This window comes from Pseudophryne corroboree, chromosome 4 (genome assembly GCF_028390025.1).
Source record: "Pseudophryne corroboree isolate aPseCor3 chromosome 4, aPseCor3.hap2, whole genome shotgun sequence".
NCBI classification, from domain to species: Eukaryota; Metazoa; Chordata; class Amphibia; order Anura; family Myobatrachidae; genus Pseudophryne; species Pseudophryne corroboree.
The window spans coordinates 572,905,953-572,930,148 of NC_086447.1; the positions used below are offsets into that span (position 1 = coordinate 572,905,953).

Here is a 24,196-nt window from a genome sequence, read left to right on the forward strand (position 1 = left end):
AGGGTTTCAGCTGTGTAAGAGTGTTATAGTGCTTCTAACCTGATTAGTATGGGCAGACTGCCTGGGAAGGCTGCAGGATCTGTGTGTGAGAGACACGCTTTCTGATGCAAGTAAGCTATACAGTATGTACTGAAGAACTCTGTGTTTTGTTTAGTGACAGTTAGGAATATCTTATGTTTAGTTAGTGCCGGACAGGCAAGGTATTTTTATTTTGGGGTTTGTTTTATTTTCTGTTTCAATAAAACTGGCCGGGGTCAGTTGTACCAGAAACTGGACTTGTGTTGTTCCTCAGCTGCTGCGTGCGGCCATATTCCCCAGGAAAAGGCGCCTTGCACCCCTACAGTGTTACAATACATACTACTACATCTCTTTATCAACCAGTCTATATTAGCAGCAGACACAGTACAGTACGGTAGTCCACGGCTGTAGCTACCTCTGTGTCGGCACTCGGCAGTCCGTCCATAATTGTATACCACCTACCCGAGGTTTTTTTTTCTTTCTTCTTTATACATACATACTACTACATCTCTTTATCAACCAGTCTATATTAGCAGCAGACACAGTACAGTACGGTAGTTCACGGCTGTAGCTACCTCTGTGTCGGCACTCGGCAGTCCGTCCATAATTGTATACCACCTACCCGTGGTTTTTTTTTCTTTCTTCTTTATACATACATACTACTACATCTCTTTATCAACCAGTCTATATTAGCAGCAGACACAGTACAGTACGGTAGTTCACGGCTGTAGCTACCTCTGTGTCGGCACTCGGCAGTCCGTCCATAATTGTATACCACCTACCCGTGGTTTTTTTTTCTTTCTTCTTTATACATACATACTACTACATCTCTTTATCAACCAGTCTATATTAGCAGCAGACACAGTACAGTACGGTAGTTCACGGCTGTAGCTACCTCTGTGTCGGCACTCGGCAGTCCGTCCATAATTGTATACTAGTATCCATCCATCTCCATTGTTTACCTGAGGTGCCTTTTAGTTGTGCCTATTAAAATATGGAGAACAAAAATGTTGAGGTTCCAAAATTAGGGAAAGATCAAGATCCACTTCCACCTCGTGCTGAAGCTGCTGCCACTAGTCATGGCCGAGACGATGAAATGCCAGCAACGTCGTCTGCCAAGGCCGATGCCCAATGTCATAGTACAGAGCATGTCAAATCCAAAACACCAAATATCAGTAAAAAAAGGACTCCAAAACCTAAAATAAAATTGTCGGAGGAGAAGCGTAAACTTGCCAATATGCCATTTACCACACGGAGTGGCAAGGAACGGCTGAGGCCCTGGCCTATGTTCATGGCTAGTGGTTCAGCTTCACATGAGGATGGAGGCACTCAGCCTCTCGCTAGAAAAATGAAAAGACTCAAGCTGGCAAAAGCAGTAGCACCGCAAAGAACTGTGCGTTCTTCGAAATCCCAAATCCACAAGGAGAGTCCAATTGTGTCGGTTGCGATGCCTGACCTTCCCAACACTGGACGTGAAGAGCATGCGCCTTCCACCATTTGCACGCCCCCTGCAAGTGCTGGAAGGAGCACCCGCAGTCCAGTTCCTGATAGTCAGATTGAAGATGTCAGTGTTGAAGTACACCAGGATGAGGAGGATATGGGTGTTGCTGGCGCTGGGGAGGAAATTGACCAGGAGGATTCTGATGGTGAGGTGGTTTGTTTAAGTCAGGCACCCGGGGAGACACCTGTTGTCCGTGGGAGGAATATGGCCGTTGACATGCCTGGTGAAAATACCAAAAAAATCAGCTCTTCGGTGTGGAACTATTTCAACAGAAATGCGGACAACAGGTGTCAAGCCGTGTGTTCCCTTTGTCAAGCTGTAATAAGTAGGGGTAAGGACGTTAACCACCTCGGAACATCCTCCCTTATACGTCACCTGCAGCGCATTCATAATAAGTCAGTGACAAGTTCAAAAACTTTGGGCGACAGCGGAAGCAGTCCACTGACCAGTAAATCCCTTCCTCTTGTAACCAAGCTCACGCAAACCACCCCACCAACTCCCTCAGTGTCAATTTCCTCCTTCCCCAGGAATGCCAATAGTCCTGCAGGCCATGTCACTGGCAATTCTGACGAGTCCTCTCCTGCCTGGGATTCCTCCGATGCATCCTTGCGTGTAACACCTACTGCTGCTGGCGCTGCTGTTGTTGCTGCTGGGAGTCGATGGTCATCCCAGAGGGGAAGTCGTAAGACCACTTTTACTACTTCCACCAAGCAATTGACTGTCCAACAGTCCTTTGCGAGGAAGATGAAATATCACAGCAGTCATCCTACTGCAAAGCGGATAACTGAGGCCTTGGCATCCTGGGTGGTGAGAACCGTGGTTCCGGTATCCATCATTACTGCAGAGCCAACTAGAGACTTGTTGGAGGTACTGTGTCCCCGGTACCAAATACCATCTAGGTTCCATTTCTCTAGGCAGGCGATACCAAAAATTTACACAGACCTCAGAAAAAGAGTCACCAGTGTCCTAAAAAATGCAGCTGTACCCAATGTCCACTTAACCACGGACATGTGGACAAGTGGAGCAGGGCAGGGTCAGGACTATATGACTGTGACAGCCCACTGGGTAGATGTATGGACTCCCGCCGCAAGAACAGCAGCGGCGGCACCAGTAGCAGCATCTCGCAAACGCCAACTCTTTCCTAGGCAGGCTACGCTTTATATCACCGGTTTCCAGAATACGCACACAGCTGAAAACCTCTTACGGCAACTGAGGAAGATTATCGCGGAATGGCTTACCCCAATTGGACTCTCCTGTGGATTTGTGGCATCGGACAACGCCAGCAATATTGTGTGTGCATTAAATATGGGCAAATTCCAGCACGTCCCATGTTTTGCACATACCTTGAATTTGGTGGTGCAGAATTATTTAAAAAACGACAGGGGCGTGCAAGAGATGCTGTCGGTGGCCAGAAGAATTGCGGGACACTTTCGGCGTACAGGCACCACGTACAGAAGACTGGAGCACCACCAAAAACTACTGAACCTGCCCTGCCATCATCTGAAGCAAGAAGTGGTAACGAGGTGGAATTCAACCCTCTATATGCTTCAGAGGTTGGAGGAGCAGCAAAAGGCCATTCAAGCCTATACAATTGAGCACGATATAGGAGGTGGAATGCACCTGTCTCAAGCGCAGTGGAGAATGATTTCAACGTTGTGCAAGGTTCTGCTGCCCTTTGAACTTGCCACACGTGAAGTCAGTTCAGACACTGCCAGCCTGAGTCAGGTCATTCCCCTCATCAGGCTTTTGCAGAAGAAGCTGGAGACATTGAAGGAGGAGCTAACACGGAGCGATTCCGCTAGGCATGTGGGACTTGTGGATGGAGCCCTTAATTCGCTTAACAAGGATTCACGGGTGGTCAATCTGTTGAAATCAGAGCACTACATTTTGGCCACCGTGCTCGATCCTAGATTTAAAGCCTACCTTGGATCTCTCTTTCCGGCAGACACAAGTCTGCTGGGGTTGAAAGACCTGCTGGTGAGAAAATTGTCAAGTCAAGCGGAACGCGACCTGTCAACATCTCCTCCTTCACATTCTCCCGCAACTGGGGGTGCGAGGAAAAGGCTCAGAATTCCGAGCCCACCCGCTGGCGGTGATGCAGGGCAGTCTGGAGCGACTGCTGATGCTGACATCTGGTCCGGACTGAAGGACCTGACAACGATTACGGACATGTCGTCTACTGTCACTGCATATGATTCTCTCACCATTGAAAGAATGGTGGAGGATTATATGAGTGACCGCATCCAAGTAGGCACGTCACACAGTCCATACTTATACTGGCAGGAAAAAGAGGCAATTTGGAGGCCATTGCACAAACTGGCTTTATTCTACCTAAGTTGCCCTCCCACAAGTGTGTACTCCGAAAGAGTGTTTAGTGCCGCCGCTCACCTTGTCAGCAATCGGCGTACGAGGTTACATCCAGAAAATGTGGAGAAGATGATGTTCATTAAAATGAATTATAATCAATTCCTCCGCGGAGACATTGACCAGCAGCAATTGCCTCCACAAAGTACACAGGGAGCTGAGATGGTGGATTCCAGTGGGGACGAATTGATAATCTGTGAGGAGGGGGATGTACACGGTGATATATCGGAGGATGATGATGAGGTGGACATCTTGCCTCTGTAGAGCCAGTTTGTGCAAGGAGAGATTAATTGCTTCTTTTTTGGGGGGGGTCCAAACCAACCCGTCATATCAGTCACAGTCGTGTGGCAGACCCTGTCACTGAAATGATGGGTTGGTTAAAGTGTGCATGTCCTGTTTTGTTTATACAACATAAGGGTGGGTGGGAGGGCCCAAGGACAATTCCATCTTGCACCTCTTTTTTCTTTTCTTTTTCTTTGCGTCATGTGCTGTTTGGGGAGGGTTTTTTGGAAGGGACATCCTGCGTGACACTGCAGTGCCACTCCTAAATGGGCCCGGTGTTTGTGTCGGCCACTAGGGTCGCTTATCTTACTCACACAGTCAGCTACCTCATTGCGCCTCTTTTTTTCTTTGCGTCATGTGCTGTTTGGGGAGTGTTTTTTGGAAGGGCCATCCTGCGTGACACTGCAGTGCCACTCCTAGATGGGCCCGGTGTTTGTGTTGGCCACTAGGGTCGCTAATCTTACTCACACAGCTACCTCATTGCGCCTCTTTTTTTCTTTGCGTCATGTGCTGTTTGGGGAGGGTTTTTTGGAAGGGACATCCTGCGTGACACTGCAGTGCCACTCCTAAATGGGCCCGGTGTTTGTGTCGGCCACTAGGGTCGCTAATCTTACTCACACAGCTACCTCATTGCGCCTCTTATTTTCTTTGCGTCATGTGCTGTTTGGGGAGGGTTTTTTGGAAGGGACATCCTGCGTGACACTGCAGTGCCACTCCTAAATGGGCCCGGTGTTTGTGTCGGCCACTAGGGTCGCTAATCTTACTCACACAGCTACCTCATTGCGCCTCTTATTTTCTTTGCGTCATGTGCTGTTTGGGGAGGGTTTTTTGGAAGGGACATCCTGCGTGACACTGCAGTGACACTCCTAAATGGGCCCGGTGTTTGTGTCGGCCACTAGGGTCGCTAATCTTACTCACACAGCTACCTCATTGCGCCTCTTATTTTCTTTGCGTCATGTGCTGTTTGGGGAGGGTTTTTTGGAAGGGACATCCTGCGTGACACTGCAGTGCCACTCCTAAATGGGCCCGGTGTTTGTGTCGGCCACTAGGGTCGCTAATCTTACTCACACAGCTACCTCATTGCGCCTCTTATTTTCTTTGCGTCATGTGCTGTTTGGGGAGGGTTTTTTGGAAGGGACATCCTGCGTGACACTGCAGTGACACTCCTAAATGGGCCCGGTGTTTGTGTCGGCCACTAGGGTCGCTAATCTTACTCACACAGCTACCTCATTGCGCCTCTTTTTTTCTTTGCGTCATGTGCTGTTTGGGGAGGGTTTTTTGGAAGGGACATCCTGCGTGACACTGCAGTGCCACTCCTAGATGGGCCCGGTGTTTGTGTCGGCCACTAGGGTCGCTAATCTTACTCACACAGCTACCTCATTGCGCCTCTTATTTTCTTTGCGTCATGTGCTGTTTGGGGAGGGTTTTTTGGAAGGGACATCCTGCGTGACACTGCAGTGACACTCCTAAATGGGCCCGGTGTTTGTGTCGGCCACTAGGGTCGCTTATCTTACTCACACAGTCAGCTACCTCATTGCGCCTCTTTTTTTCTTTGCGTCATGTGCTGTTTGGGGAGGGTTTTTTGGAAGGGCCATCCTGCGTGACACTGCAGTGCCACTCCTAGATGGGCCCGGTGTTTGTGTCGGCCACTAGGGTCGCTTATCTTACTCACACAGTCAGCTACCTCATTGCGCCTCTTTTTTTCTTTGCGTCATGTGCTGTTTGGGGAGGGTTTTTTGGAAGGGACATCCTGCGTGACACTGCAGTGCCACTCCTAGATGGGCCAGGTGTTTGTGTCGGCCACTAGGGTCGCTTAGCTTAGTCATCCAGCGACCTCGGTGCAAATTTTAGGACTAAAAATAATATTGTGAGGTGTGAGGTATTCAGAATAGACTGAAAATGAGTGGAAATTATGGTTTTTGAGGTTAATAATAATATGGGATCAAAATGACCCCCAAATTCTATGATTTAAGCTGTTTTTTAGGGTTTTTTGAAAAAAACACCCGAATCCAAAACACACCCGAATCCGAAAAAAAAAATTCGGTGAGGTTTTGCCAAAACGCGGTCGAACCCAAAACACGGCCGCGGAACCGAACCCAAAACCAAAACACAAAACCCGAAAAATTTCAGGCGCTCATCTCTAATTATCAATGCATAAAGATAAGTAAAAAGCTAATAAGTGTTAATAAGAAGAGAGTGGATAATTGAGGAGGCAATGTGTTCAGAGAGGTGAGTTGCAGGGAAAATGAAGGATGCAATTGCTTTGGAGGAAACACCACAGAGTGCAATGAAGAAATAAAACTAAAGTTACATAAGGAAATTTACTAAGCTCCCGATTTTGACCGAGATGGTGTTTTTTCTTCAAAGTGTCATCTTGGGAATTTACTAAACTCAAATCACGGCAGTGATGAGGGCATTCGTATTTTTTCGGAACTCAAAGAAAAAAATTACGAATGAATACACCATCGGTCAAATACGCCTGTAATTTGGTAGAACTCTGTGAATTACACTTTTTAGTAAATTACCGAGTGCGCTCCATTGTAACCAATGGTGGGAACTTTGCGGTCAGCGGTTGACCGAAAGTAACCTCACCGCTGACCACAAAGTTCCCACCATTGGTTACAATGGAGCGCATAGGCGCTACATTGTATCACTGCCGTGTGCTGCCTGACAGACACTACAGGAGCACACAGCCAATCAGGAGGGTGCCACGACGTGGCGCTCCCTGATTGGCTGAAGGAACCCTCTTAGACAGAAGTCAAGGGGGGTTCCTGGCAGTCGGGGAAAGGGGTCCCATGTGAAAACATGGGGCCCCTTTCAGTGCGTGGTCGGGTGTCCGTTTTTTTATTTTGCAAAGTACGTGGATTACAAAAAGAACAGAAGAGGACCGATCTACACTGGATTTTGTGAGTAAAATTTTTTCCACAGGTACCCCATGGATTCTACATGGAGAAGAGGACCGACCCTCGTGTGAACATAGGTAAGTATGTATGTTTGGAGGTGTGGATGTATGTAATAAACTTTTACTTTCAAGGTGTGTGTCTCCTGTTTTTATTGGGGTATTTTTTTAGTAGTAGTACTACAGGTACCAGCGGGCCCGGTTTTCCTCTGCATGCTGGTACTTGTGGTTCTCCAAGTACCAGCTTGCGGGGGAGGCTTGCTGGGACTTGTAGTACTGCTACTAAAAACAATATTCACATTTTGACAAAAAGGCTATCAGCCCCCCATCCGCCGCCCTTGGATGGGGTGGACAGCCTCGGGCTTCACCCCTGGCCCTTGGGTGGCTGGAGGGGGGGGGACACCTTGATTTAAGGGGTTCCCACTCCCCCAGGGTACCCCGGCCAGGGGTGACTAGTTGGGTATGTAATGCCAGGGCCGCATGGACCAATATAAAAGTGTCCCTCGGCTGTGGCATTATGTATCTGGCTAGTGGAGCCCGGTGCTGGTTTCAGAAATACGGGGGACCCCTACGCTTTTTGTCCCCCGTATTTTTTAAACCAGGACCAGGCACAGAGCCCGGTGCTGGTTGATTAAATATGGGGGAACCCCTGTCACTTTTTCCCCCATATTTTTTCAACCAGGACCGGCTCAAAGAGCCCGAGGCTGGTTTTGCTTAGGAGGGGGGACCCCACGCATTTTTTTATTTTATTTTTAACAATGTTTTATTTTTTACGAAAGGTGCACAATGAAGCCCAGCATGGATCTCACAGATCCGGCCGAGATTCATTGTGTTAAAGTCGGCAGTGTTTTACAATTCACTCCCGTAAAACACTGCCAAAAAATACGAATGACATCGACATCGGTAAATACGAAAATGCAGAATACGACAGCTTAGTAAATTAGTCGTAATAAATTCAAAAAGTTGCAAATTTACACTTTCGATGTCATTCGTGTTTGAACTTTAACCTCATTCGGAAAAATACGAATTTTAGTAAATTTACCCCACAGTATTTAGACTTAGAGCATAATGAACTTGCTATTATTATAGTTAAATGTTTAAATACTTGTGTCAGGAATCGGCATTCAGTGATATCTCACTTACCGGCGCGCTGGTGTGCAGGCCTCCGGAGGTCACGGCCCCAGTCTGTGGCTGTATGAGCATCCTGTCTACGGAGCGCAGTACCCACTATTGTGGTGAACCCCTGAAGTCCATTCGGCGGGTGCCCTCCTGTGTACCGGCCATCTGCACAGCATGGGCGCCGCCATGACACTTGCAGTCAGCTGACCAGAGAGCACCCAATCCTGCACTGTGATTGCTCACATGATCCAAGTATCCAATGACTGCCGACCAGGGGGTATAAGTCCAGAGCATCGGCTCAGTGTCATCACCTTGGACAATGCGTCACATTGCTGCATAGCGTCTCCTGGTTCCAGTTTCCAATCTCCAGTTTTCAATCTCCTGTTTCCAGCGATCTCCTATTTCTGGCATCTCCAAGTGATCTCCCGGTTCCAGTATTCCTGTGGAACTACAGGTCCCAGCAATCACTTCAGCTCCAACTTCTGCTACAGTCAGCCTCCACCTTTTGCAGTAAGAGACTTTCTTCAGGTGCTATTCATTATCCTCACCTGTGTATGGTTAACTTGCATCCAGCATTGTGCTCTGGCATCTGGCACTTAATACAACCACTCCATATGTGTTTCAAGTTGTCTCCTGCTTAACCTTGCTTGGTTGTGGACTTTGCATTATAAACTGACTGTGTGAAGTATTGTTGCTGGCTTCTAAAATCAACTGTGGGAGTGATCACCATCTGATTGCTATACTAGTTTCCAGACTAGTTCATTGTCTGTATTTCATTGCCTAATTACTGCACTGGTTTCCAGAACAGCTAAATATCTGCGACTGTTTATTTCATCGTAGTCAGCATTTCTTGTACCATCCATCTCAAGTTATCATCTGCTTTAATTCCTGTATATATTCATGAGCATTTAATAAATATCATTACGCACATATCCTACAGCCTCCTCGTTTTCTCCATCACACCACCACTGACCCGCTAGTGCCCCCTCCGGGGACACACATAACCACAGATCTGACAACCTGTTTACTGGTGGTGTTCAGCTGTTCATTTTCAAACACTTAGTGTTATGAACAATATTAAGTAGATTTTTTTTAAACTACTCTTTCAAAGGCACAGATGTGGATGGCAGCTTCACACAAACAGCAGCATGGCAATGTTTTCACAGGGCTCCTCCAATCACAGCACAGAGGGATTGTGCTGTCCTACATATCTGCATAGGTTCCATTAATTCAAGGAAAGTGGAGGAGAGAGGTGAATTTTTGGGGGGAGACATAAGATTTTGTAGGGACACTTGATGGGCATATATGGGGCATTGAGGGAGCATAAATACGCATGGGGGACATCTGATTTATTATTCTTTATTAATTAAGTTTTTAACACTAGCATAATTTGTTGCACTTTACTGATGGGCTTAACAGGGGCACAGAGACATCTGGAAGACATATAAGGATCTAAAGACATATGATGGGCATATAAAGGGCACAAGAAGAACATGATTAGCATATAGGTACACATGAGGACATCTGATGAGAATGTAAGCGGCACCAGTGGGCATTTGATGGGCAAATAAGGGGTATGGACTCATCTAATGGGATTACAAAGTGCATGGGGGGACATCTAAATGGCATATGAAGAAGGAAGGTATATGATGTCGCAACACTGCGCAGCTAAATATGCAATATTAATTATAATATGAATCCTTTCTCAAGAGTGCTTTTAAGAAAGGATTCAAATCTGAAATGGAGGATCAATGAAGCATGGACCTGCTGCAGGATCTGAAGTCTGTTTTACCACCGTATATACTACGGAGAATTTGTCTTGCAGATTATCTTCTGGTGTTTACGGGACATTAGATTAATTGATGTGCCCTCACGTTTTTAAAATCCAGCAGGAAAAATACCAGAGGGGGCTGTGGTCACATGGAGGCGTATGTTTTATGCTACTTGTTTTATTATTCAATGTGTTTTGTATTTGTAATTAATATTGCCCCTTGAGATGCACAGTGTTGCAATATCATGTACTCAGGGCCGAAACTAGGATTCTTGTCACCCGGGGCAAGGCAGTAATGTGGCACTAGCCCCACCACCACCCACCCCACACAGGTCTATTTACTCGGGGACATATTCCATATAGATGCACTCCCTATGGTTGTACCCCCTATAGATACTTTCCCTATATATATGCTCCCAATAGATGCACTCTTTAAAGGTACTGCAAAGGTGTACATCTTCTAGACTTACCCCTGTTATATATACATTTCCTTTAAATGCAATCCCTATGGATGGGCTCACTATAGATGCTCTCACTCTGTAGCGGCTGTGATCTCCCATGCAGAGATGGCCGCACTGGGGTCGGTGTGTGAGGGCAGGGGGCTGCTGCTAGGATGATCCTCAGAGGAGCAGGGTGTGTGGTCAGTGCTGGAACTCAGCTGCTGCTGCCTCAGGTGTCTGTGTCTCTGTGTACAGTCACAGCTCCTGTCCTGGCATGTGACTGGAGGAGAGCCGTGGGGGGCACTGCCATGCACAGCCCGGTATAGAAGTCCAAGCCCGCTGACTGGCTGGGACACTGCAAAACTTTCCCAAGGTTTCCTCTGCCTTGGAGAGACTGAGCGCTGACACCCACACAGGCTGCAGCAGCGACGCTGGGAGCGAGGCACATGAAGATAGCTGCTGTATGTACGATGACCGTGTGACCGGGAGAGGAGAGGATGCGGCAGGGTTGGGAGGGCGGAGAGCTTGCATCCCCTCAAATCTGGCACCCGGGGCGTGTGCCCCCCTAGCAACCCCCCTAGTTACGGCAATGATGTACTTTATTTCTTTTTATGTTCATGAGATTTCATTTGTGGTATGATACTGTATGTATGTGTCTCCGTCTCCAACCTGACCATAAGTTAATGCAAATACATTTGTGTGAATACTCTGTCAAGACCTGAAAATTATTGCTTTTTTCCAACTTCCCATGTTAAAGTTAAATTAATACATCTTCCAAAGCACAATATATTTATAAATAGTAGCAATGCTAGATAAGCGCAAAGTACATTTTTATGACATAATGCATATACTGTAGATAAAATGTACTGCCCACAGAAATCCTGACACTACATTTAATATTTGTGGGACATTAAACACCTGTTTTCAGGGGGTATCCGCAAATATTAAGGCTCCCTGGGATTCACCATGGAAGTACCGCAGCAGATATCTCCGATCTCTTCCAAAAGCCACCCATTTCTGACTGCAAAGCTGCCACCATGGCTTTTTGTAGGGGCTGCTAAGCAGTGCGACTTACCAAGCTCTGGAATGCGAACCATTGTGGAGCTTGGCTGGGAAAGGCTTTTAGGATCCCTTCTCCCAGCAAAAGCATAATAGTAAATTCATGTGAAAATATTAATGTTCACGATACAAATATATGCAAAAAATATTTATCACATCTGCGTTAAACATGCGGATTGTTAGAAAATATGCCCTAAGAGACCTAACTTGTATGATGCTTTTAGAAAATTCTCATTATTTCCAAGCTTCTTTAATAACAAAGAGGCCAGAGGTGTCAGAAGGGGAGTGTGGACCTCACCTGGTGACACCATAATAGCAGTGCCACGGTGTCACCGAGCAGCAGTGATTGTGGGAATGCGTGCGTCATCCACACTCTATCAGAGTAGGCTGGGGGCTGCCCAGCAGTCATGCTCCAAAATGTCACACAAGGGGTGTGGCTTCATGTCCATGAGGCCACACTTTCTGGCGACAGAACTGACAGGGGCTGATTCTGAGCTAGACACACAGTAGCTATGATCGCAGGTAGTAGCAGAAGCCTGGTTTACTACTTTATGCTAGTAAGAGTTTCCATTGGGCTGATATGAGAATTTAGTAATTTCACTAGAAAGTTGCAGCAGAGAATGGTAAATCATTATTGAATCCTTATAACATTGGCTCGGAATCAGTGGAGAAACTTGTGAATGGTGGGCCCAGGTGCAAAAATATCTTTTGGACCCCCTCCTCCACCCCAACCAAAGTTTGCAGTATGCCACATAGCAGTGGATGACAGGGAGAGACAGAGGGTGACAGTGTAAGACAGGTGGAGGCAAAGGGTGACAAGAGAAGGCAAGGGGAGGCAGACGCTGACAGCTGAATGCAGGAGGAGGCAGGTGGTGAAAGGGAGAGATAGTGGGTGACACGGGTGCAAGCACAATGTCCTGCATGGTGTAGAGAACAGGGGGCATGTACCTTGGTGGGGGCAGGAACACAGCAGCCTCTGCTCTGTCTTTGACAGGGACCCCCACCCTTTGTGCTTGCCATAGTTTTGTACTAGGTCAGGCAGACTCTGACAGTGCTAGTTACATCGGTTGTGAGCTGCCTTTAATTCTCAGACAGCAATGAATCAGAACAAATGTACAGCTTCCGTTAATTAGAGGCATTATGTAGCTGTGATCATCAGCGCTGATAGATGGCAGGACTCCGCTTTCAGGGCCTAATTCAGACCTGATCGCTGCTGCAGAGGTTTACAGAGGTTTGAGATCAGATGGTCGCAGCCCAGCATGAATGAAAATCCTCCCCGTGCAAGTCTGCATACGCCGTGCGAAAAGCTTTGCAAACTCCGGTCAGCTGCAAATCTGTTTGCAACTCACCATGGAATGATTTTTCCAGTCTGTACGTAGCCCAGGACTTACTCCTACAGTGCTAAAAAATCAGGCTGATCGGGCCGGAGCTGACATCACACACTCGCCCTGAAAACGCCTGGGAACGCCTGTGTTTTTCTTGACACTCCCAGAAAACGGGCAGTTACCACCCCCATAGTCTCCTTTTTGTCAATCAAGAAGAAAAGAGAAGGAGAGGCGCCCGTGACCTTCAACCCCGGGGAACTTCCTAATGCTGCACAATATGGAAAGGGGGAGATTTCCAACCCCCCCAAAAAAATACAATAACAAGAAGAAAAGACCAAAATGTGCGCAGAAGGAAGAGTCAATCGTAAATTTAGTTTTATTTATTTCGTTATCAATAATAACCAAATAATTGGGTAAATTAACTAAAATATAATCCTAATAGTGACCACATCAGAATATAAAAAATATTATAATCCACAACCATCTAGTAATATTCCCACGTACAACTTAATGTTTCAAAGGACCGGTAATAGATACAGATGTAACAGAATCTTGCAAAATAAAACCGTTCCTAAATAGGTAATACTGTGACAGCTCAGGATGCACTAATAAAATCACAATGCTTTAAAATAAATCAAAGAACATATAGTGTCCACAGTGGCTGGCCAGCCTATAGTAACTTATGGACGTATTGTAGTTCTTAATAAAGATTCATCCAAAGAGTCAGTATATAATATGAATGATAAAATTGCCTGTCAATTAACAGGATTCCGTGGGGTTAAGTCAATATTGGAAGGGCTAGAAAACACTTGAATACCGTCCCAATCTGATGGTATAGTTACCCGTTGGTGATATAACCCAGGTCCCGTACGGCTCAGTGGCTCCTATCCTCATATAGCCGCTGGCGTGAGTTGCTATAACCGTCAGGACAGCGTGCAGATGCCGGTCCTGTCCCACTTATCGGTAATAAGATGTGAAGTCCCGAATGGCTCAGCAGCTCCTAATCCCGCATAGCCGCCGGTGTAAGCGGCTAATCAGTCGGGATTCCGTATCTGTAAGTTAGCCTCGTCTCATCCGTAGTCGCCCTTATGGTGGCCGTCCAGCCGAATTAACACCGGACCTCCGCCGCTCCTGGTCCACAAGCCGTCGTGTGCTGCACTGCCTGGGTGCTTCCCCGACAGTGTAGCTGGATAGTCCTTCCCGGCTGGGATCAAGTAAATGAAGATGTTTGTGGCGGGTTTGGGCTAGTGGTGGTGTATGATCGTCTCCAGGCAATTGAAGGCAACAGATAGATGGTTTGGATAAAAAGAGGGGGTCACTCCAAAGCCGTTCTAACTAACGCGTTTCTCGACCGTAGGCACTGGTCGTTTCATCTGACTATATGTAAAGCTCCACATTAATTGTCTGAGTATAAACAGCTGATGAATTTCAGTCAGATCGACTATAGGAATCAAATTAAATCAAATTAAAGTGACATGGAGTCCAAGGACTGCACGCTGTCCCGACGGTTATAGCAACTCACGCCAGCGGCTATATGAGGATAGGAGCCACTGAGCCGTACGGGACCTGGGCTATATCACCAACGGGTAACTATACCATCAGATTGGGACGGTATTCAAGTGTTTTCTAGCCCTTCCAATATTGACTTAACCCCACGGAATCCTGTTAATTGACAGGCAATTTTATCATTCATATTATATACTGACTCTTTGGATGAATCTTTATTAAGAACTACAATACGTCCATAAGTTACTATAGGCTGGCCAGCCACTGTGGACACTATATGTTCTTTGATTTATTTTAAAACATTGTGATTTTATTAGTGCATCCTGAGCTGTCACAGTATTACCTATTTAGGAACGGTTTTATTTTGCAAGATTCTGTTACATCTGTATCTATTACCGGTCCTTTGAAACATTAAGTTGTACGTGGGAATATTACTAGATGGTTGTGGATTATAATATTTTTTATATTCTGATGTGGTCACTATTAGGATTATATTTTAGTTAATTTACCCAATTATTTGGTTATTATTGATAACGAAATAAATAAAACTAAATTTACGATTGACTCTTCCTTCTGCGCACATTTTGGTCTTTTCTTCTTGTTTTTGTCAATCAGTCTGCGTTCCCCTTGTGATCAAAAAAGACGCAGGATATGTTCACAGTTTGGCCTCACGTCTGCGCATTACGATCCATACGCATGCGCAGTCGATCATTAATCATCCACTGTGCGATTTCGCACAGCAGCGATCAGGTCTGAATTAGGCCCTCAGTCCAGCACACACAGTGGTGCAAGTAGAAATGTTTTCTTTGGGGTACTGAGTGCCAAAAAAGGGTTGTGGTCATGTGTTGTGGAGGGGCATGGCCACATGCTGCTTGTGGGAGTGGCTACATGACACTAGCGGCATGGCTACACGACAGCCCCTTTTTGGGGGGGAATCTGGAGGCAAGGCTAAAAATATATAGTGATATCTCCAGTATAACAGAAATATATAGTAATGCCTCCAATTTAATAACAATATATAGTAATGCCTCCATTATAACAGGAAAAATAGGATTTTAATACCTACCAGTAAATCCTTTTCTCTTAGTCCGTAGAGGATGCTGGGGACGCTTCAAGAACCATGGGGTAAAGATGGGATCCACAGGAGACATGGGCACTTTAAGACTTTAAAAGGGGTGTGAACTGGTTCCTCCCTCTATGTTCCTCCTCCAGACTCCAGTTATAGGAACTGTGCCCAGGGAGACGGACATTTAGAGGAAAAGGATTTATTTAATTTAAACTAAGGTGCGATACATACCAGCTCGCACCACAAACATGCCGTACACCATGGCATTCAACACAACGCATGCAACGGCATGAATAACGTCAGCAACAGTCTAACTTAAGGCAACACAACATGTGTGTAACTATAACTAATAACTGCAGATACAGTACGCACTGGGATGGGCGCCCAGCATCCTCTACGGACTAAGAAAAAAGGATTTACCCGTAGGTATTAAAATCCTATTTTCTCATACGTCCTAGAGGATGCTGGGGATGCTTCAAGAACCGTGGGGTTTATACCAAAGCTCTAGAATGGGCGGGAGAGTGCGGATAACTCTGCAGCACCGATTGACCAAACAAGAGGTCCTCATCAGCCAGGGTATCAAACTTGTAAAACTTCGCAAAGGTGTTTGATCCCGACCAAGTCGCTGCTCGGCAAAGCTGTAATGCCGAGACCCCTCGGGCAGCCACCCGGGATGCGCCCACCTTTCTGGTAGAACGGGCCTTCACCGATTTCGGTAACGGCAATCCCACCGTAGAATGAGCCTGCTGAATCGTATTACAGATCCAGCGTGCAATAGTTTGCTTGGAAGCAGGAGCCCCAATCTTGTTGGGAGCCCACAGGACAAACAGAGCCTCCATTTTCCTAATCTGAGCCGTTCTGGCGACATAAATCTTCAAAGCTCTGACCACATCGAGAGGCTTCGATTCCGCCAAAGCTTCAGTAGCCACTGGCACCACAATAGGCTGGTTCACGTGAAACGATTAAACCACTTTTGGCAGAATTTGCTGACGAGTTCTCTATCTGCATGGAAGATTAAATAGGGGCTTTTGTGAGACAAAGCCGCTAATTCAGACACCCGCCTTGCGGATGTCAAGGCCAACAGCATGACCACTTTCCAAGAAAGAAATTTCAATTCAACCTTACGTAAAGGTTCAAACCAATGAGACTGCAGGAACTGCAACACCACATTAAGATCCCATGGTGCCACTGGGGGCACAAAGAGAGGTTAAATGTGCAGCACTCCTTTCACAAAAGTCTGAACTTCTGAAAGGGAGGCCAATTCTTTTTGAAAGAAAACTGATAAGGCCGAAATTTGTACTTTAATGGAGCCTAACTTTAGGCCCGCATCCACACCTGCCTGCAGAAAATGGAGAAAACGCCCCAGCTGAAATTCCTCCGTAGGAGCCTTTTTGGATTCACACCAAGACACATATTTTCTCCAAATACGGTGGTAATGTTTCGCCGTTACTTCTTTTCTAGCCTGAAGCAGTGTGGGAATGACTTCATTGGGAATACCCTTTCGGGCTAGGATTTGGCGTTCAACTGTCATGCCGTCAAACGCAGAAAGAATATATAGTGACCACACCTGGCGCTACCTTACATGTAAGGTAGCGCCAGGTGTGGTCACTATATATTCTTTCAGTGTTCTGCTTGGGGTCTTGGTGAAGGCCTCTTTTGTACCACATAGGCTGCCACTATATATGTTTTAGCGCAGATCAAATCACACATTTTTTTTGGAATGCCGTCAAACGCAGCCGCGGTAAGTCTTGATACACGCACGGCACCTGCTGTAACAGGTCCTCTCATAGAGGAAGAGGCCAAGGATCTCCTATGAGTAATTCCTGAAGATCCGGATACCAGGCCCTCCTTGGCCAGTCTGGAACAATGAGTATCGCATGAACCCTTGTTCTTCTTATGATCTTTATCACTTTTGGAATGAGTTGAAGTGGAGGGAACACATAGACCGACTGAAACACCCACGGTGTTGCTAGGGCGTCCACCGCTATTGCTTGAGGGTCCCTCGACCTGGAATAATATCTCTGAAGTTTCTTGTTGAGGCGAGACGCCATCATGTCTATTTGAGGAGTTCCCCAACGACTTGTCACTTCTGCAAAGACCTCTTGATGAAGACCCCACTCTTCTAGATGGAGATCGTGTCTGCTGAGGAAGTCTGCTTCCCAGTTGTCCACGCCTGGAATGAAGACAGCTGACAGAGCGCTTGCATGTCTTTCCGCCCAGCGGACAACTTTTGTGGCCTCTGCCATTGCCGCTCTGCTCTTTGTTCCGCCCTGGTGGTTTATGTACGCCACTGCTGTTATGTTGTCCGACTGAATCAAGACGGGCAGACCGCAAAGAAGATGTTCCGCTTGCAGAAGGCCGTTGTAAATGGCCCTTAATTCCAGAATGTTTATGTGCAGACAAGCTTCCTGGCTTGACCATTTTCCCTGGAAATTTTCCCCCTGTGTGACTGCTCCCCAGCCTCGGAGACTTGCATCCGTGGTCACCAGGATCCAATCCTGAATCCCGAACCTGCGACACTCTAAGAGATGAGAGCTGTGCAGCCACCACAGGAGGGAGATTCTGGTCCTTGAGGACAGGATTATTTTCCGGTGCATGTGCAGGTGCGACCCAGACCACTTGTCCAACAGGTCCCACTGAAACACCCTGGCATGGAATCTGCCAAACTGAATGGCCTCGTAGGCCGCCACCATCTTCCCCAGCAACCGAGTGAATTGATGAATCGACACTCTTGCCGGTTTCAGAATCTGTTTGACCATGTTCTGAATTTCCAGAGCCTTTTTCCACTGGAAGAAAGACTCTCTGCAAGTCTATGTCCAGAATCATACTCAAGAATGACAGCTGTGTTGTCGGAACCAACTGTGATTTTGGCAGGATTAGGAGCCAACCATGTTGTTGCAGAATTGTCAGGGAGAGCGTAATGTTCTGCAGTAATTGCTCCTTGGATCTCGCCTTTATCAGGAGATCGTCCAAGTACGGGATAATTGTGACTCCCTGCTTGCGCAGGAGAACCATCATTTCCGCCATTACTTTGGTGAAAATTCTCGGAGCCGTGGCCAGACCAAACGGCAACGTCTGAAACTGATAATGGCAATCCTGCATCGCAAACCTCAGATAAGCCTGATGTGGAGGATAAATGGGAACATGCAAGTAGGCATCCTTTATATCTACCGACACCATAAACTTCCCCTCCTCCAGACTGCAGATCACTGCCCAGAGAGATTCCATCTTGAATTTGAATTTCTTTAGGTAGAAATTGAGGGATTTGAGGTTTAGGATTGGTCTGACTGAGCCGTCTGGCTTCGGGACCACGAACAGGCTGGAATAAAAGGCTTCTCCCTGTTGCCACAGGGGAACCCTGACAATGACCTGATTTAGACACAATTTTTGTATTGCTTCGCATACTACCTCCCTGTCCTGAAGGGAAGCTGGTAAGGCCAGTTTGAAAAATCGGCGAGGGGGAACGTCTTGAAACTCTAGTTGGTAACCCTGGGACACTATTTCTAAAACCCATGGGTCTAGGGCCGAACGAGCTCAGAATTGACTGAAGAGTTTGAGACGTGCCCCCACCGGTGCTGACTCCCTCAGAGGAGCCCCAGCGTCATGTGGTGGATTTGGCAGCAGCCGGGGAGGACTTCTGCTCTTGGGAACTTGCCACAGCCGGTGACCTTTTTCCCTTTCCTCTTCCTCTAGAAGTAAGGAAGGAAGTCCCTCTGCCTTTTTTGTATTTATTGGGCCGAAAGGACTGCATCTGATAGTGGTGCGTTTTCTTTTGTTGTGCAGGAACATAAGGTAAAAATGACGACTTACCCGCGGTAGCCGTAGATACCAGATCAGTGAGGCCGTCACCAAACAAGACACCACCTTTATACGGCAGAGACTCCATAGCCTTCTTAGAGTCCACATCAGCATTCCATTGATGAATCCACAATGCTCTCCTGGCTGAGACTGCCATGGCATTGGCCCTTGATCCCAAAAGGCCAATATCCCTCGCAGCTTCGTTTAGATAGGCTGCAGCGTCTCTGATATGACCCAGTGTCAAAAGAACGCTATCTCTGTCCAGGGTATCTATATCAGATGTCAAGTTAAATGCCTATTTTTCAATAGCGCAACTTACCCATGTCGAAGCCACGGCAGGTCTGAGCAGCGTACCCGTAGTGACATACATGGATTTCAAAGTATTTTCCTGCTTACGATCCGCAGGTTCCTTTAGGGCTGCCGTTTCAGGGGACGGCAGCGCCACCTTTTTGGACAGCCATGATAAAGCTTTGTCCACAGTGGGGGATGACTCCCACTTTTCCCTATCCCCCGAGGGGAATGGATATGCCACCGGAATTCTCTTGGGAATCTGAAACTTCTTGTCAGGATTTTCCCAGACCTGTTCAAAAAGTGTGTTCAGTTCATGAGAGGGAGGAAACGTTACCTCAGGTTTCTTTCCTTTAAACATACAGACCCTTGTATCAGGAACAGCAGGGTCCTCCGTGATATGTAACACGTCTTTTATCGCCACAATCATGTACTGAATGCTCTTAGCCAGTTTTGGATTTAATCTGGCATCACTATAGTTGACACTGGAGTCAGAGTCCGTGTCGGTATCTGTATCTGTAAATGAACGCTTTTGTGACCCCGAGGGGGTCTGAACCTGGGACAACACATCCTCTACGGATTTTTTTCCATGCCTGGTTTTGAAACTCAGATTTATCCAATCTTTTATTCAACCGAGCCACATTCGCATTCAAAGCACTCAGAACATTTACCCAATCAGGAGTCGGTGGTGCCGACAGGGTCACTCCCACAGCCGTTTCTTTCCCTAATCCAGTCTCCTCCTGGGAAGAGCACTTTGCCTCAGACATGTCGACACACGTGCACCGACACACACAAACACACTGGGCATATAGGGGACAGACCCACAGTAAAGCCTGTCAGAGAAACACAGAGGGAGTTTGCCAGCTCACAACCCAGCGCATATCCCGGTTCTGAACACTTTTATATAAAGTCCCAGACCTGTTAGCACTTTATATTACATTAAATAGCACGAAATATACTGTGCCCCCCCCCCCCCTTTTTTTTTGCACCCTGGTACTTGTACAGCAGGGGAGTGGAAGGCCAGCATATCTGCAGCTCTGTGGAGAGAAAATGGCACTGGTGAGAGCTGTGAGGGCTAAGCCACGCCCCCTCAATGGCGCGCTTCAGCCCCGCTATTTTATTCAATATTTATACTGGCGGGGGCCCGGATTCAGTGCCTAGGCACTTAAAAACCACTTTTGCCAGTTCTAAAGAGGATTTACATGCTGCCCAGGGCAACCCGCGTCCTGCACCCTGTAGTGCCGTTGTGTGTGGGAGCATGGCGCGCATAGGCACTTAAAAAACACTTTTGCCAGCTCTAAAGAGGATTTACATGCTGCCCAGGGCAACCCGCGTCCTGCACCCTGTAGTGCCGTTGTGTGCGGGAGCATGGCGCGCAGCGCGGCCACTGTGCGGTACCTCCAAGCCGTCACTGAAGTCTTCTGATCTTCTTCTACCCACCCGTCTTCTGACTTCTGGCTCTGCAAGGGGGGTGACGGGCTTCGGGAACGAGCATCTAGGCGTTCAGACCCTCATGAGCTAATGGTGTCCTGTAGCCTAAGAACCAGAGCCTTGAAACTCACAGAAGTAGGTCTGCTTCTCTCCCCTAAGTCCCACGATGCAGGGAGACTGTTGCCAGCAGTTCTCCCTGAAAATAATAAACCTAACATAAGTCTTTTTCTGAGAAACTCTGGAGAGCTCCCCAGTGTGCAACCAGTCTCACTGGGCACAGATTCTAAACTGGAGTCTGGAAGACGGGCATAGAGGGAGGAGCCAGTTCACACCCCTTTTAAAGTCTTAAAGTGCCCATGTCTCCTGCGGATCCGTCTATACCCCATGGTTCTTGAAGCGTCCCCAGCATCCTTTAGGACGTATGAGAAATACAGCCACTGTTGCACTCCCAGTACAGGGCCGGTTCTAGCCCTTGTGGCGCCCCGGGCGGAAAATAGGGGCGTGGCTTCATACAGGGGCATGGTCAGTTACGCCCCCTGTAGAGTTGTGCCCCCAGTAGCGCCATTTGTGCCCCCAGTAGCGCTATTTGTGCCCCCAGTAGCGCCATTTGTGTCCCCAGTAGCACCGCTTAAAAAAAAAAAAAAAAAGGATACTTACAATCCCTGCTTCCGAGTCCCGGCCGTTGCAGACCTCCTCCGCCCCCGCCGCTCCTCTCGTCGGATCTATGGGAGACGTCATGACGTCTCTCCCATAGCACAGCATAGACACTAGAGGTCAATCATGACCCCTAGCGTCTGTGGCAGTCCCACAATGCTGTGCGGTGCGCGCACCGCACAGCAAAGGTCCTCTGCATGAAGGGAAACTAGATGGATAGCGTCTAGTTCCCTTCACTGTGGGGGGACCAGCGGGGGACACAGCGGCAGCGGGGGGCACAGTGGCGGATCTTGCCATGGTGCGGCGCCCTCCGGAAGGCGGCGCCCCGGACAAAAGTCCTGCTTGCCCGTGGCAAGATCCGCTACTGTCCCAGTAACCCTGACAAAGTGGGAGGAGCCATCATTCTGACAATAACCATGGTCTTGTTGCTTTGTGGCACATTATAATTGTGGTAATGGTAAAGTGTGTGGCAGGTGCTACTGCGTACCTGCTGCCAAATTCTTAAGGGTACTCCGTACCCGAGGGTACCCACATACTTGCACCGCTGAGCACACACAAGGTCAGCCAAGCCTCCTTAAGGTAATGGCGAAGTCACTCAGGCAGTGGGCCGTTCATCTGATATTGCTCAAAAAGGTCTGCAGGGAGGGGGATTCAGGGGATAACTCATTGCTGGTCTAAGCAGCAGTGGGCCCCTTAGACCCCAGGGGACCCGATGCAATACACCTGTTGCACCAATGGTAGTTCCACCTCTGCTCAGAATGCACCATATTATATTTCCTATTTAACCATTTAAGTTCAGATACACTAAAGTTTTATTTGCTTGTAAAACATCTGTGACAATGACCACATAGGCACCGGTGGTATTGGGGGATAGTATTCACTGTAAACCACAGTCTCCGAAAATATAAGTACCCAAGTCTATGAAACTGATTAGTGTAGCAATAAGTAACACAATGTATTGCATTCAAAATGGGAAATAACGTGTATGCACCATTCTATACAATGCATACCTTCAGCAGCACTGGTTCCAATCCAAAACCACACATGAAATAATCACTTGATGAGAACTATGCCCACAAAACCAAAAGATTACTGCTCCGGAATGCCCACGCCTGACATATACTTGTATCATAGTAGCTTTCATGGCATCTATTTAACTTTCGTCAGGTAAGGTGTTCGGCTCTGAAGCGTGCATGGATGATGAAGAGTGTACTAACTGTACGTATCGCTCATCCACTTAACAGTGCAATACGTCATCATGGGCAACAACGTACACTAGCACTACACTCACACATCATTCCGGGATTCCGAAGCCTGCGCCTTGCACAAAGCACAAATGACGCCACTGGGATGGTGAGCCAATCAGAACGCAGGTTAAATATAGCCCTATATAAATGTAGCAGCGGCAACAGTCCGTGTCAGTCTAGGAGAGTATGCAGGTGAGTGCGACTGCTCTGTACACACCTCACCGCAGTCTCTGGGAAAGGCTTCTGGCTTCCAACTGTACTAATGATTCAACCTTCCTAATACTGTTCAGTGTAATCTGGGACAGTCATTAAAGGTGGTGACATACTGTATGACTAAATAACCGGATGTGTGCAGTCATTTCAGTGTTGTTGGAAATAGACATGGGTAATTGGATTCCTGCAGATAAATCTCTAACCATATGACATTGACTTATATAGTATCAATGTGCTTACACTTGCTGGAAGCTTGAAGTAATGTAAAGCTGGTGAACAAGAACTGTAAGAATATTATGCTCTTTTTTTCCTGAACTATTTTCAGTTTGCATTTACCTGATGTAAATGAAACAGCTGTACGCGTTTATTCCACAGGGGCAGTTGGTGATGTATCTGATCTAAGCATGTGACACAAATTTGCAGTAAGCATTGGATTACTACAATCTCCATCAACAAGGGCGTAGCCAGAACTACAACCGCAAGTTTTTTTTTTTCTCTGTCACAACCTGGTGCCCAATTGAATTCCCCTCACAGTGTTCCCAGTACATATGAGGCCATATTACAGTGCAGTTGCCACACTATAGTGCCTCCACTTCATATCTTTCCACATTACAGTGCCCCAGTTATTATATAACATAATGCCCTCCAGTTCATTCTATACCACATTACATTGTGTAAGTCCAGGGGCATACCTAGATATATTGTTGATCCCAAGGCAAAAGTTTGTAGGGCCACTATGTTCCACCCAATAGTGAAAAATTTATATAACACGTAACTTTGGGGTATATTCAATTAGCAGCGATAACGGACTTTTAGCGCGAAAAACCGGACTTTTCCCACGAAACGCAATTACAGCCTATTCAATTTTCCTGGAAAATTTTTCGGTGATAATTTTTTCACTAATTTCACTTCACCTACTCTGAAGCAGGTGAAAAGTTGGGAAAAGTCACTATTTTAAGGTAAAAATGTTTGGATATGGTACAGAACTCCTGGGACACCCCCCTTAATGACTAATTAGGCACGTTGAGGTTTTTAATTATTTTTAATTGGCCAATAATGACATGTAATTTTTGGGGTGAAAAAGTACAAAGTGATGGAAATTGGGTTCAAGGTATGGGACAGGTATATTGGGGTGCTTTATGGGTGGGGGAGGTGTTTTTAGGCTTGCAGATGGGAGTAATCGGTCTGTTTCCACTTTTTTTTAAAGTACCCTAA

The 24,196-nt window shown here is 47.0% G+C and overlaps 1 long non-coding RNA gene across 1 annotated transcript in view; it reads right to left on the reverse strand.

Annotated features, from left to right (window-relative positions):
• The window catches only part of LOC134911619 (uncharacterized), a 49,216-nt gene extending 26,415 nt beyond the window's left edge, over positions 1-22,801 (reverse strand). The window contains exon 1 of the long non-coding RNA XR_010176715.1: positions 22,532-22,801. This is a non-coding gene — a long non-coding RNA (uncharacterized LOC134911619). The remainder of the gene's footprint in view (positions 1-22,531) is intronic.
• Between the last annotated feature and the right edge of the window lie 1,395 nt (positions 22,802-24,196).